The sequence below is a fragment of the Podarcis bocagei genome (assembly GCF_964188305.1).
Source record: "Podarcis bocagei genome assembly, contig: HAP1_SCAFFOLD_44, whole genome shotgun sequence".
Taxonomy (NCBI): Eukaryota; Metazoa; Chordata; class Lepidosauria; order Squamata; family Lacertidae; genus Podarcis; species Podarcis bocagei.
In genome coordinates, this window is record NW_027670336.1 from 358,377 (window position 1) to 372,630 (window position 14,254).

At 48.6% G+C, this 14,254-nt stretch overlaps 1 protein-coding gene and 1 pseudogene across 4 annotated transcripts in view; one reads left to right on the forward strand and one right to left on the reverse strand.

Moving 5' to 3' along the window:
- Positions 1–14,254, reverse strand: part of LOC308579472 (uncharacterized protein) — a 268,291-nt gene that overhangs the window by 85,544 nt on the left and 168,493 nt on the right. The gene's annotated exons all lie outside the window — the stretch shown is intronic.
- On the forward strand, positions 5,651–8,009 carry LOC308579460 (disintegrin and metalloproteinase domain-containing protein 21 pseudogene; annotated as a pseudogene). Its single transcript has one exon. The product of its transcript is annotated as a disintegrin and metalloproteinase domain-containing protein 21 pseudogene (transcript).

Sequence of the window (14,254 nt, forward strand, 5' to 3'; positions counted from 1 at the left end):
ACCCTGAGCTCCTGGAAGAAAAAAGTGGGATATACAGTAAATGCAATACCTGTAAATTAATAATAATAATAATAATAATAATAATAATAATAATAATAATAATAAATGCGTCTCCCATTTCAACTGCACTGACCCCTTGGACCCACCCTCCCGCCTGCTTATTTTGCAGCATAGAAACTGTAAACTTCTGGGCGCAGGGACCTTAGTTATGCTGCTTTTGAAAGAACCGTGAATATCGATCACATAAATAGGGGGGAAATTAGGAGAGGCTTGATGGGGAAAGAGGGTTCAGATGTGATTGACAACAATTATTTGGACAAGCCACAGGGAGAGAAGGAAAGGAAATAATGGAGCCTGGGCTAAGTAGAAGTCTCACTTTCCTCCGGGCACCAGCCGCAGCGCTGCCTCCCTTCTTCTGCGGGACAGGATCTCGCAAGCGTCTTCTTCTCACCGCCGCGCAACTTGCGCGACGGCGGACTCCTCTACCTTCCTTTCAGAGAGGCCAGCCAACGAAAGGGAAAATGCTGATCTTCCAAACGGCAGAAAATGAGGCCAGCGTCGGCGTCCCTTGCTTTCGCCCGCCTCCCCCTCCGCTTGCAGCAGAAGCGCCTCGCTTACTAGAACGCGCCCCGCGGAGAGTTCCGCGCACAATGCGGAATCCGATTTTGAGCGGGCAGCTTCTGATTGGCTGGGGCGCGGGCGTTCCGCGGGGTGGCCGATCCTCACCAGATTACCCGATTTCTCATTGCGTTGAGGTTTGCGGACCGAGCTTGATCTGACCCACAGCTCAGCACCAGAAACTAGGATTTAACCCCTAATCCCAGAGAGCGCGCAGTGAATCTTGCCTAGTGTGAATCCTCAAGATGGAAAGCAGGACCGTGGAGCCCAACCTTGACAGTTTTGCCCTTCATGCATCTGCAATAAACCAGGATGCTCTGTGCCAAAGGATGCTCTGTCAATGACTACTAACCATGACTGATGGAGACTAATTTCTACTTCAAGCGTCAGAAACAGCAACACTTCTGAATACCACTTGTCCTCCCTGGAGAGGGATTGGACCTGGGACGTTCTGCTTGCAAGGCAGACACCCTGAGCTATGGCCCTTGCCCTCACACACTGCACAAGCACATTTACAATTACCTGGCTGGGTGTTTTTGCACATTTTTGGTTTTGTGAAAAACAAGGTGCATTAGTAGCTCTCTGTGTGCACGCTCTGCTGGTGTTTTATGGGTGCAATAGAATCGACAGATTAGAAAGCAATGACCCCCCCCCCAAAAAGAGGAATGTCTCCTGGTATGAACAGGAAAAGACAGAAGTTGGTCCCCATAAACAAATGCAAACATGTGCAGGTGTGGGCTGCAGTAAAAGGTAAAGGTAAAGGGACCCCTGACCATTGGGTCCAGTCATGGCTCACTCTGGGGTTGTGGTGCTCATCTCGCTTTACTGAAGAAGAAGAAGAAGAAGAAGAAGAAGAAGAAGAAGAAGAAGAAGAAGAAGAAGAGTTTGGATTTGATATCCCGCCTTTCACTCCCTTTAAGGAGACTCAAAGCGGCTAACATTCTCCTTTCCCTTCCTCCCCCACAACAAACACTCTGTAAGGTGAGTGGGGCTGAGAGACTTCAGAGAAGTGTTACTGGCCCAAGGTCACCCAGCAGCTGCATGTGGAGGAGCGGAGACGCGAACCCAGTTCCGCAGATTACGAGACTACCACTCTTAACCACTACACCACACTGGCTCTCCACCGGCCGAGGGAGCTGGCGTACATGTGGCCAGCATGACTAAGCCGCTTCTGGCAAACCAGAGCAGCGCACGGAAACACCGTTTACCTTCCCGCCGGAGCGGTACCTATTTATCTACTTGCACTGGCATGCCTTAGAACTGCTAGGTTGGCAGGAGCAGGGACCGAGCAACGGGAGCTCACCCCGTCGAGGGGATTCAAACCACCGACCTTCTGATCGGCAAGTCCTAGGCTCTGTGGTTTAACCCACAGTGCCACCCACGTCCCACAAAAGAGGAATGCCTCCTGGTATGAACAGGAAAAGACAGAAGTTGGTCCTCATACACAAATGCAAGCATGTGCAGGTTTGGTCTGCTGTACTCCCATCTAATTTCAAGGGATGGATGAATAGGCAAATGATGCACAAATGTGGGCAAGCCCTGAATCAACCTTCCCAAGTAGATGGGCTGGCTGAGGATGGAGGGAACTGCAGTGCAAAACACCATCTAAATAAAAAGAGCCAAGAGACTGAACTATAAACTGGAAAGTCCCCAGTTTGCCAGGCACCTTTGCTGCAAACTCACTAGGAGGCCTTAGTTGAGCCTCAGTCTTCCCATCTACAATATGGGGCTAATAATAATACCGGTCTGTCATACAGGGCCGTGTTAGGGGCTACACGATAATGTAGGCTAAATTGTTATAGGGGTACATGTCCCTTGGCTTTGTGGTCTAAACCACTGTGCTGCTTGGACTTGCCGATTGGAAGGTCGGCGGTTCGAAGCCCCGCGATGGGGTGAGCTCCTGTTGTTCAGTCCCAGCTCCTGCCCACCTAGCAGTTCGAAAGCACATCAAAGTGCAAGTAGATAAATAGGTACCACTCCAGCGGGAAGGTAAACGGCGTTTCCATGTGCTGCTCTGGCTTCGCCAGAAGCGGCTTAGTCATGCTGGCCACATGACCCAGAAAAACTGTTTGCGGATAAACGCCAGATCCCTTGGCCAGTAAAGCGAGATGAGCGCTGCAACCCCAGAGTCGTTTGCGACTGGACTTAACTTTCAGGGGTCCCTTTACCTTTATTAGGATGAGAGTCAGGGTCGTATGAAAGATTGTCTCCGATTTATTGCAATTTACATTTTATTTTGCAATTACAGCGTCCAAGATGAGCCTTCCCCCCTGCTATTCTGCATATACTTGCAGTGCACTGTCCATCTCCTTTTGGGGGGGGTGCGCGCGTAAACAACAGTCCTTTGTGCCACAACGTCTATGGACTCCATTCTCCATTGTTTGCCGGCACTGGACAAAGCAGTCAATGGACTTGTCGGGAAAGGAAATGATGTGGTCGAGTGTCTCTTTATGTTTCTCACTTACAGAAAACATTTGCTTGGGCCACAGAAAAGGGATTCTCTTTGCTTTCCATCTCAAACAGTGCAGAACTGTCAGGCTTTGCTGGGAACTGATGTGACTTCATTGCTTCAGCACTCCTCCCGGGATGCTTCTCAGCGAAACCACCACCACTGTGAATGAGCAGTGTGTGTGTGTGTGTGTGTGTGAAGCATCTGAATCCAAAAGAGCTGGGAGGGGGTTGCCGTGCCTTTTAATGCAAGCAGAGGAGACTGAACGCTGGGAGATTCAGGACAGACGAAAAGAAGCAAACCACTAAGCCCTATGGGAAAGACGGCTCTGATTCTATGGAATAATATAAATAAATGATAATATCTGCCGGCACCTTCCTTTTGCTTCCCACCTCTGCTGCAGCCCTGCTGCAGCTCCAAGGCTTAAGGGGGCACCCGTGAATAACAATTGTCCCCCTTGCATCTCTCGAAGTCTCCCAAGAAAGCCAAGAAGCGATCGGAAGGCGCCAACTCCAACGTCTTTTCCATGTTTGAGCAGGCTCAGATCCAGGAGTTCAAGGAGGTACGTCAAGACAGCCCAAGAAGAAAGGCGGCGGCGGCGGGGGGGGGGGGGAATGGCCTTTTGGAGGAGAGTTGCACCCAAAATCTTCCTAAATCGTTCTGGTCTTGTTTGTTTTTTCAAAAAAATTATTGAGTTTCCAAATTTATATAACAATAAAAAAAAGAAAACATTACATTAAAAAGAAAACAGACAAACAAACATTTATCTTAACTGTTAGATATCCACTTTTGTACCATTGTTACATGACTTCCTCAAATCCCACTAGCTGAGTTTCCAAATTATTCATTGTCGCAGTTTTCCAACACTATTTTCCAATAATAATTACTTAGTCATTTAACATCTTTCTTCCTTTCCATATTGACTTCAATCCATAGTATTATGTAATTTAACATAGTTATCTCCTAGACCAATCAGTTACTCACAAGTAGTTCTACTTAGATTAACTTAACATATTTATTTAAATAGTCCTTAAATTTCTTTCATTCATTATGATACTCCTCCTCCTTCTGATCACGGATTCTTCCGGTTAGGTCAGCCAGCTCCAAAAATTCCATCATCTTCATCTGCCAGTCCTCCACTGTTGGTAAATCTTGTAGTTCCCAATTTTTAGCTAACAAAATTTTGTTAGCTTCCTAGATCATTCTGAGAAAGCAGTCCAGGCTGGCTGCGCACTGAGTCAAAGGGGCAGCTCCACATTCAAATCTCACTCTCCACAAACTCCCCTGAAGTGCCTTTGGCTTATCTCTCAGTCTCGGTTCCACACCTGTAATAAAAGCAGCACCTCTTTGCAGGCGTTCCTTTGCTAAACCAAATCAGCCGGCCGCAGGCAGCCTTGTGTCTTGAGGGCAGGCCAGGCCAATGCTTTTACTCATTTATTTTAAGCACAGAATTGCACGCCAAGTCCTGGGTGAGTCCACATTCTCAGAGACTAAAGGTTCTAGAAACCAATTAAAAGGGGCTTAAATGGGAAGCCCGGTCTCAGCCGTGGAACCTGTTCACAATACCAGAGCTTAAATGCTGGAATACAAGACTCCTGCCAATTTCAACGCATGGCAAAACACCAGCAGGTGGTGCATACTCTGAGCTGACTTTCTCTCCGCCCCCCCCCCCTTTCTATTTTTGTTCGGTTCTGCAGAACAGATTTCTGGGTTTGCTCTGGGTGTGGGGAGGGGGAGGCATTGAAGTAAGGGGGACACACACCCAATCTGGTTCCCAATTTGCAGTGACCACATTCCCGCAGCATTTTGCAATTTTATTTTATTTTATTTTATTTTATTTATTTTATTTACTTTTATTTACTTAATTTATTTATTTATTTATTTATTTACAGTGTGAATGTGGCCTAGGTTAGCCCTCTTGGCCAGGATTCCAGCAATAAGTGGGTCCTGATCCACATCGAGAATAGCAAACAGCTGCTCTCTGCCGTGTTCCGTGCTCTTCCAATGCCCACCTGCCTCAGCCGATGGAATGTCCACATTCAAAAAAGCATGAGTAACCGTTAGCCTGGTCATGGAATTTCCCACCACAGGAGAGGACATTTGAACCGGTATGGTGGTTTCTCCTCCCTCTTTATCGTCTCCTTTGTCATCTAGAAGTCTCTGGAAATACACTTTAGAAGATTAAGTGAGAATTCCTGGGACTAGAGGAATATAATTAGTGGGGTATCTTCCTCTCTCTGCTGTCCACCCTTCCTCCTTTTGGTCCTTCTTATCACCCGGAAAGGTGACCACAACAGCTTCTGAGAAGAGAAACTTGTGGCGCCTAGGCCCTAAAGTTGTGGAGGCCTTTAGAGTCAAAGGTTTAAGGACGGCCTGTGTTTTGGTTACCCTAACTCCATTTGCATATGCCAGACAGCAGTGGGCGCGTCACCTTTTTAAACTCTCTCACAACCAAATGATGTTGACGACTGTCAAGAGAGAGATGGTGGCAGTGGCAGGAGTTGCCTTGTGTTTTCTTGAGCACGCTGACAAGTCTAAAAAAGCCTCTTGAGAATTAATGATTGGTGGGGATGTTAAGTCAGAAAGCCCAGTCTATTCCTACAATCAAAAATTTCTCTCCTTGTACTTGAATTTCAATTTCTCTCCTCTCTACTCTAGGCTGTTTAAGGATCGTGAATAGTGGAAGCAAATCATGGCACGTGGCAGCGGTGGCCTCCACAAATGGTTGGTTCTGCAGTTGATGAATCCTGTTATTTTGCTGGGGTTCCTCCTTCCCACCAGCTCATTTCCTGCTCCTGAGTATACGTGGTATGAAGTGACCACCCCAAGGCAGTTGGTGCTTTTTGGAGGGAAAGCCAAGAAGGATGACCTTTCCTATATCCTCAATGTATCAGGAAAGGACTACGTCATTCACTTGAAGCCCAGGAAGGATGACTTCCTGGTCAAAAACCTCCCACTCTTCACATACAGTTCCCAGGGCAGACGGATCGAAAGTCATCCCTACATCCCTGTTGAATGCTACCACGAAGGGCATGTGGAGGGCGTAGCCAATTCGCTTGTGGTTCTTAAGACCTGCTCTGGCTTGACAGGATTCCTAAGTATCAGAGACAGAAATTATGGCATAGAGCCTTTCCACAATTCTTCAGCTTTTCAGCACCTTCTCTACCTGATCAACGAACCAAAGCCTTCTATGTGTGGAATGAGAGCTCCAGTTGCAAAGCGTCAGGCAGAAGAACTGAGGGCGGAAAGGGGGACCCGGCGTGACCCAAGGCACCCAAAATACATTGAGCTGTACATTGTTGTGGACGAGAAGCTGTTTCAGTTTGAAGGTGCCAATGAAACCAGGATGGCATACCTTATTTTGGACATAGTTAACATAATGGGTGTGCACTTCCAGGTGCTGCACACAAGTATTGTCCTGACTGGACTGGAGATCTGGAACACAGGCAACCCTTTCGAGGTTACAAATAACGTTGGGTTGCTTCTGAATAATTTCAACAGCTGGAGAGTGAACGGTCTTGCGAAGTGGATGAAGCACGACACAGCCCTGTTGCTCACTCACCAGGAGTTTGAGCACACCCTCGGGAAGTCATACGGTAATGCCATCTGCAGGCCAAGCTATTCTGCAGGGGTTTTGAGCTACTTGCAGAAGAATCCAATTCTCTTTTCAAGGGCCATGTCCCATGAGTTGGGTCATCACATGGGGCTTGAACACGACGAATCCAACTGTGTTTGTGGAGGATACAAAACCTGTGTCATGCATTCGTACCAGGCAGAAACGAACGAGTTCAGCAACTGCAGCATTCACACTTATGCAGAACTTGTGCTGGTAGGGAACCTGGACTGCCTGGACAACAGGCCCCAAAAAATACCACCTATCAAGCATTGTGGCAATGGATTGTTGGATAAGGGAGAAGAATGTGACTGCGGCGGCACGCAGAGGTGCAGGCAGGATCTTTGCTGCAACGCTGACTGCACCTTGAAGCCACATGCACAGTGCTCTTCTGGGGCATGTTGTAAAAACTGTCACTTCCGTCCAAGCGGAGACCTTTGTCGAATTGAGATCAATGAGTGTGACCTTCCCGAGTACTGTAGTGGGACATCTGAGTGGTGCCCCAATGATGTGTACATGCAAGACGGGACGCCGTGTAGCAAACACGATTCCTATTGTTATGCCAAGCAGTGTTGGACTCACAACTCCCTGTGCGCCAGGATCTTTGGCTATGGAGCCACAGCGGCTCCAGCATCCTGCTTTCAGTCTCGGAATACTGTGGGGGATAAGTATGGCAACTGTGGCAGGGAATGGACAGGAAGTACTTTTGTGAAATGCCAGCCTCAAGACGTAAAGTGCGGGAGAATTCAGTGTAGCAATGTCAGAGACGTACCTTCAATACCACACTATACCGTGACTCCCACTGAGTTGTCAGGAGCTGGTGCTGGCTGCTGGAGCGTGGCCTACCATGGCGGGACAGATTTTGTGGATCTCGGAATGGTGCCTGACGGCACTCCATGTGGCCCTGGGAAACTCTGCAAGAACCAGACGTGCATTTTCAGGAAGAAGGCAGTGTGTGATCCCAATAAACTGTGCAGTGACAGAGGTGTTTGCAACAACCGCAATAACTGCCACTGCAACAACGGCTGGGCCCCTCCAAACTGCACGTTTTGGGGGTCCGGGGGAAGCATTGATGGTGGGTCTCCAAGGCAGAACTGGAGCACAAAAGTCGTGAAACGAGCTTTTGAAATAGTGATCCCTGTAGGAGTCCTGGTTCTTGCCGCTATCACTTTCATTGTGCCAAGGCTGTGGAAGCTACCAGGATGGTTTAGGCAATTCACCAGCTCACAGGTTGAAGGGAATCTGCAAGGCAGCAGCCCAGATGTTGACAAAGTTGATTCCTGTCCCTCTTCCTAAGTAAAGGAAGGATTGAACTCTACAGATTCCAAAGAGTAATGCTTGTGGACATTTCAAGGCATCCTTGGACCTCCTGTTAAGACATTGACTGCCCTCCAAAGCATCTATAATAAAGCAGAGGTTGGTGGCAAGTGGACTCCAGTTCCCATCATCCCTGGCTGTTGACCATGCTGCGCCAGTGGCTGATGGGAACTGTAGTTCAGCCGTATGTCGGGGGTGGCGCACATGCTCCCTCATCCCAGAAATAAATTCCCCCTGTATATAGTCCTTATAATAGGAGCAATTGTAATACGGTCTTTGCTCTAATAAAATTTTCCCCCAGTTGCAAAAGCCTTAAGAAGAATGCACTGAAAACAAGGTAATAATTTGCTGGCATTTTTATTACAAAGAATGCAGGGTAAGGAGATGTGAGGAAGTCCAGTTAGGTATACAAAAAAGTTATGAACAGTTGTGCTTTTTATTTTTTCTCTTTTCCTCTTTTTTCTTTTCTATATTGTTTGTTGGTATAATTGTATGCTTTCTCGTTTGTTATTTCTTTGGTGAAAGAATTTCGCGTGTTTGTTATGTGATTTTCTATTTTATGTTTGAAAATTGAATAAAATATTTAAAAAAAGAAGAAGAATGCACTGAAATAGTTTAATGAAATCAAATGTTTCACTCCGTGCTGTGTAACCTAGCAGTAGTAAAACAGTTTGTCCTTGTTGGGTGACTAACTCAGAACTTCAAGGACCGTTAAGTGTCATTTCACTAGCATTTAGGAACAATTAACCCTGTGTACAAACTTGGCTTTCCCTCCCTCGCCCTTTTCATCCAGGGGGAAACAGCCAAGACCTAACATGAGAAGAGTCCTGCCAGTCAGGCCAAGGAGCCATCAAGTCCAACCCCATCTTCTTACCGTGGCCAAAGAGAGGCATGTGGTCAACCCCCAAGCAGGAGCTGAGCACAAGATTCTTTTCTTGCAATTGGATGGCCAGGGCTGAGGGCAGTTTTGGGTCAAAGCGGCTGGAGGACACCATCTTGGCCAAAACGGAGCTTAGGCTGAGCAAATGATGGAAGAGAGGCACGCTTATATGGCTGCTCGAACTTGCTCAGGAGGGAGTCCCATTGCAGGGGTGGCACTTGCTTCCAAGTAAGCATGCAGAGATGTGCACAACTCGCAGTGTATTCAAAGGGCCCCCTCGGTGTGTACAAGCGTACAGACACACACACACACACACTGGTGTGGTGTGTGTATGAGTCAGTGATAGCGCAGTAGTTAGAGAGCTGGACTAGGTCTGGGAGAGCTCACAGGGTGGCTCTTGGGCCAGTCACAGTACAGTAGTGCCTCGCAAGACGAAAAGAATCCGTTCTGTGATTCTCTTCGTCTAGCGGGTTTTTTCGTCTTGCGAAGCAAGCCCATTGAAGGATTAGCGGATTAGCACTATTAGCGCTATTAGAGGCTTTTAGAGGCTTTTAGCGGCTTATCTGCTGATCGGATCAGCTGATATGCGGCTTAGCGCTATTAGCGGCTTATCTGCTGATCGGATCAGCTGATAAGCGGCTTAGCGCTATTAGCGGCTTATCTGCTGATCGGATCCGCTGATAAGCGGCTTAGTGGCTTAGAAAAAGGGGGGAAAGGAAAAAAAAACCAGCAGGAACTCGCAAGACATTGTCGTCTTGCGAAGCAAGCCCATAGGAGATTCATTTTGCGAAGCACCTGCAAAACAGAAAACTCTTTCGTCTAGCGAGTTTTCCGTCTTGCCAGGCATTCGTCTTGCGGGGCTCCACTGTATCTCTGCCTAACCTACCTCACAGGGTTGTTGTAAGGATAAAGTGGGGAGGAGGAGGAGGTAAGGCAGCTGGAGCTCCTTGGAGGAAAGATGAGATACAAGAAGAAGAAGAAGAAGAAGAGTTTGGATTTGATATCCCGCTTTATCACTACCTGAAGGAGTCTCAAAGCAGCTAACAATCTCCTTTCCCTTCCTCCCCCACAACAAACACTCTGTGAGGTGAGTGGGGCAGAGAGACTTCAGAGAAGTGTGACTGGCCCAAGGTCACCCAGCAGCTGCAGGTGGAGGAGCAGGGAAGCGAAGCCGGTTCCCCAGATTACGAGTCCACCGCTCTTAAGCACTACACCACACTGGCTCATATAAATGTTAACAGTAATAATAATAATATCCAAGACAATAAATGCCACATGTTCCCTTTTGTCTTTACTGTTGAGTGGAAAACGACAAAAACAAGCAGCTCTGAGGAAGAAAAGGCCGGCCCCACAGCAGCCTATTCTCACCCACATCCAGATTTCAACACAGTCCTGGAATAATCTCCTGTACAGGAACTGCTGCAGAATTCAAAGAGGCTCCCCCTCGCCCATAGAAAGAATGGTTGTCAAACGCACCATCCAGGTCCCATGACGAAGCCTCAGCTTTCCTGCTCCACCAAAAGGCTCATTGGGGAGAGGTTGCCGTTGCTGCTGCCGCTGGCCAGTCGCGGTCTTGCTCCTTGTGTAGACCTGTCCTTTTCTGAATGCCAGAGTTCTTGCCCGTTCCCTCCCACCTTGTAGGTTACAGGGCGCTGGACTGGATAAGGCCTCTTGAACATGGCAGGGCACGGGTGGGATCAGGTGGGGAGCCTGGTGGGCCAAGGGGGCTGGGCTGCCCACCTTCCCCTCTGGCAATACGTGGCAGCGAGGAGGGGGAGGAGAGAGTTTCGGGTGCTCAGCCAGAGGGACTCCAAAGCTCCCTTGCTCACAGCGCCATGGAGCCCGCAGCGGACTTGGCCTCTGCCTGGCGGCCAGCGGCAGGAAGCGTGCTTTCGCAGAACCTCTTCTGGGAACGCAGGAGGGCCGTCTGGGTCTCGCCGTCCTGGCAGGCCCTGCGCTTCATGCAGCGGAACGTATGCTGGGTCCAGCAGGAAACGGCGCAGTTCAGGAGGCCCTGGGATGACGCCGTCAGAGCCTAGGAGAGAGATGGGGAGACGGGCAGGGTCAGTGGCTGCAGCAGAACTGGAGAGCAGCAAAATGCCAGTTGAAGCAGCGGAATCCAGCGGTGCCATTTCAATCAGCTCTTTCCCCCTCCCCTCAAGACCATGAGGTCTAGCACCTTAATTTACTTTTTTGGGGAAGGAACACAACGCAGCAGTAAAGCCCTTGATCCGCATGCTGAAGGTCTTGGGTTCGAAACCTGGCACCTCCAGGTAGGTGTGGGAGAGACCCTTGCCTGAAAGCTACTGGTCCAACTCCATGAAATACCGTATTTTTCGCTCTATAAGATGTACAGGGCCATAGGACGCACTGGACCATAGGAGGAGGAGAACAGGGGAAAAAAAAATCTCCCCCTCTCTGCTCAGCGCCCCTACAGCGAAGCGGCGGGATAAACGGAGCCCCTTCCATTTCTCCTTCCTTTTCACTGAGTTTTCACTGAGTCTTGCTCTCCCAGCTTCAGCAAAAGGAATGCAAAGCCTTTGGAGTGCATCGTGAGGTCCCGCTGCGCTCCAAAGGCTTCAGGGATAGCCACCTGAAGCCTTTGCAGCGCAGCGGGAACGCGTGCTGCACTCCAAAGGCTTCGGGTTCCTTTCGCTGACCGACCCCTCTCACTCTCCAGGCTTCAGCGAAAGCAACGTGAAGCCTCCAGAGCGCGGGGGTAGCTCTCCCTCTGCGTTGCTATCGCTGAAGCCAAGGAGCCTGCATTCGCTCCATAGGACGCACACACATGTCCCCTTAATTTTTGGAGGGGGAAAAGTGCGTTCTATAGAGTGAAAAATATGGTACTTTGCTTTCATGTTGAGGCTTAGTCCGTTTCCAGCCTCTCTGGAGTCTCCTATCCTCACTGTTGCTCCTACTTACTGTGCTTTTCTTCGGCTATTGCCCTGTTTTGCTCCCTTAAATGTATTCCGTCTCCTTATCCACATCTTTAAACAGACAAAAAGGCCTCCTCTGAAATTGTTTGCTTCAGCCCCCCCCCTTTTCATACCTTCTGCATTCGAAACAAGGTGCTTTGCCGCTGCCCCTCCCCAATATAAATCTTTGACATGAAATAACATGAATACTGCCCACGGCTCTCCTCGGGTTGTCTTGGACCTGTTGCTCATCCTCTCAGCCTGACATACCTCACAGGGTTGGCGTGAGAATAAAATGGCAACACAGGGAGGGGGGCAGTGTAGATTGTCATCGGAGAAGATACGGGGGTAGAAATCCCATAAACCGAGTGGCCCCAAAGAGCAGCCACCTTCACCCCCCCAAAAAAAGATCCCCATTTGCTTTTCAGAAGGAGCATCCAGTGCCATTTTGAAAGACGAGTAGAACCTGCAACAAAATGTTGCAGCGGGTTCAGCACACTGCAGCCCCTTTCACCTCCCCTCCTGGAAAAGGCCTAGTTAAGCATGACAATTCCATTTCCTTCTCCATCCTGTTTTTCTATAAAAAAACAAACCCACCTGCGCAAAAGCAAAAGTCGATCAGCATTGTGTAGCTCCTGAACACGCTCAGTACACTTGCCCCGTCCCGTGAAATTTCAGGGCCCAAACTTGGGAGGAGGAGGGGGTGCTGGTGATTATCTCTGCCCTCCCTCCCACCACGGAGCCCTGAAGATGGAAAGAGGGGGAAGTGGAGGCGGGCAGGACCCTACAAGCCTAGGCAAGAAGTTCTAGCCAGCTTGCGCAGGGCTGAAGCGAACAAGCTGCATGCAGAGTTGTCTTCAGAAAAAATCGTTTTTTAAAAAGGCACTCTCACCAGGCTGGAGATGACAGGCAAACCTGTTCTGTCTTCCCTGGGCTGTTTTAGCATTCCCCTACCCCAACATACTGGGGTTAAACCACAGAGCCTAGAACTTGCCGATCAGAAGGTCGGCGGTTCAAATCCCCGCGACGGGGTAAACTCCCGTTGCTCGGTCCCTGCTCCTGCCAACCTAGCAGTTTGAAAGCACATCAAAGTGCAAGTAGATAAATAGGTACCGCTTCGGCGGGAAGGTAAACGGCGTTTCCGTGTGCTGCTCTGGTTCGCCAGAAGCGGCTTAGTCCTGCTGGCCACATGACCCGGAAGCTGTATGCCGGCTCCCTTGGCCAATAAAGCGAGATGAGCGCCGCAACCCCAGAGTCAGTCACAACTGGACCTAACGTTCAGGGGTCCCTTTACCTTTACCCCAACCTATTTTCTGAACTTCTGCAAACCTTGGGTGATGCTTTCCTCCCTCTTGGAAGGTGGACGCTGCAGTTGGCAGGTGGAGAATGAGTTTACTATTTTAGTTTTTAGGATTCGTTTTAATGTGGCTTTATTACCCCAGCTGCAGTCGGGGCAAAGGGCCCACCCTGCAGGGCTAGCCCATAGATCCCATTGTCCGCAGCGCTGGTCATGTCAGTGGTGCTGTCAGGGGTTGACCTGAGGCTCACATTGTTTCTTTTATTTTTATTTATTTTCCTTGCATTGACAGCTTCCGTCACGGAAGCCAGAGGGATACAAATGTAGCTCCCTTGCAATCACTGAGAAGCAGTCAAGTACAACCTTCCTTGTAATGTTAGAGAAGACATGTGAAGGAATGTTTGGTCCAGCCAGTTGAAACTTCCTGCTCCTCCTGGCTAGAGCATCCTTCCTTTTGCATGTGATAGAAGGAGGGCGTGACCTTACCTGTCCAGGTAACAAAAGGACAAGTCATGCAGCATCCCTCTCTCTCTTTGATTTCCTTCTTCGTTGGATCAGCTTTTAGCTAGGACTGTCTGCTAGCTCTCAGCTAGCAGCAAAACTGTGATTATTACCCCATATGGGGTAGATCCACATGCACATATTGGTAACTAAGTTTGCCTTCAGGGATCCAACTGTGAACTGATGTGAGTAAACTTATTTTTATCATCTTTGAATAAGATTGTGGCATCTTTATTCTTTTTAAGAGGGATTCAAGGGAATTTACCAGGAACGTACAATTCAATCTGAGACAGATTGAATTGTATAATATTTAGAGGCTCACACGAGCCTGCAACCAGTTATCTGATGTGCATGAAAAGAGGAATGTAAACGCTGCTAAGTAAAGGAACTTGCTATCACAAGTTAGGAAGGATATTAATAAACAATATATCCTCTCCTGCCACCTTGAACATTCCCACAATCACCTGCTCAGGCACTGACAAGCCCCAGACCTGCTTGTTTTCAGCAAGGTAACAGGGCTGCTCCCATTTGAATTTGTATTTCTCAGAACCCTATTCAATTTAAAAATAAATAACCATGAAATGAAAACCATATAAAAATGTTAAAATCAGAAATCGGATAACTGTTGGGGGGGGTGCATTCTTAATTGCCTGCATAAGCCTGA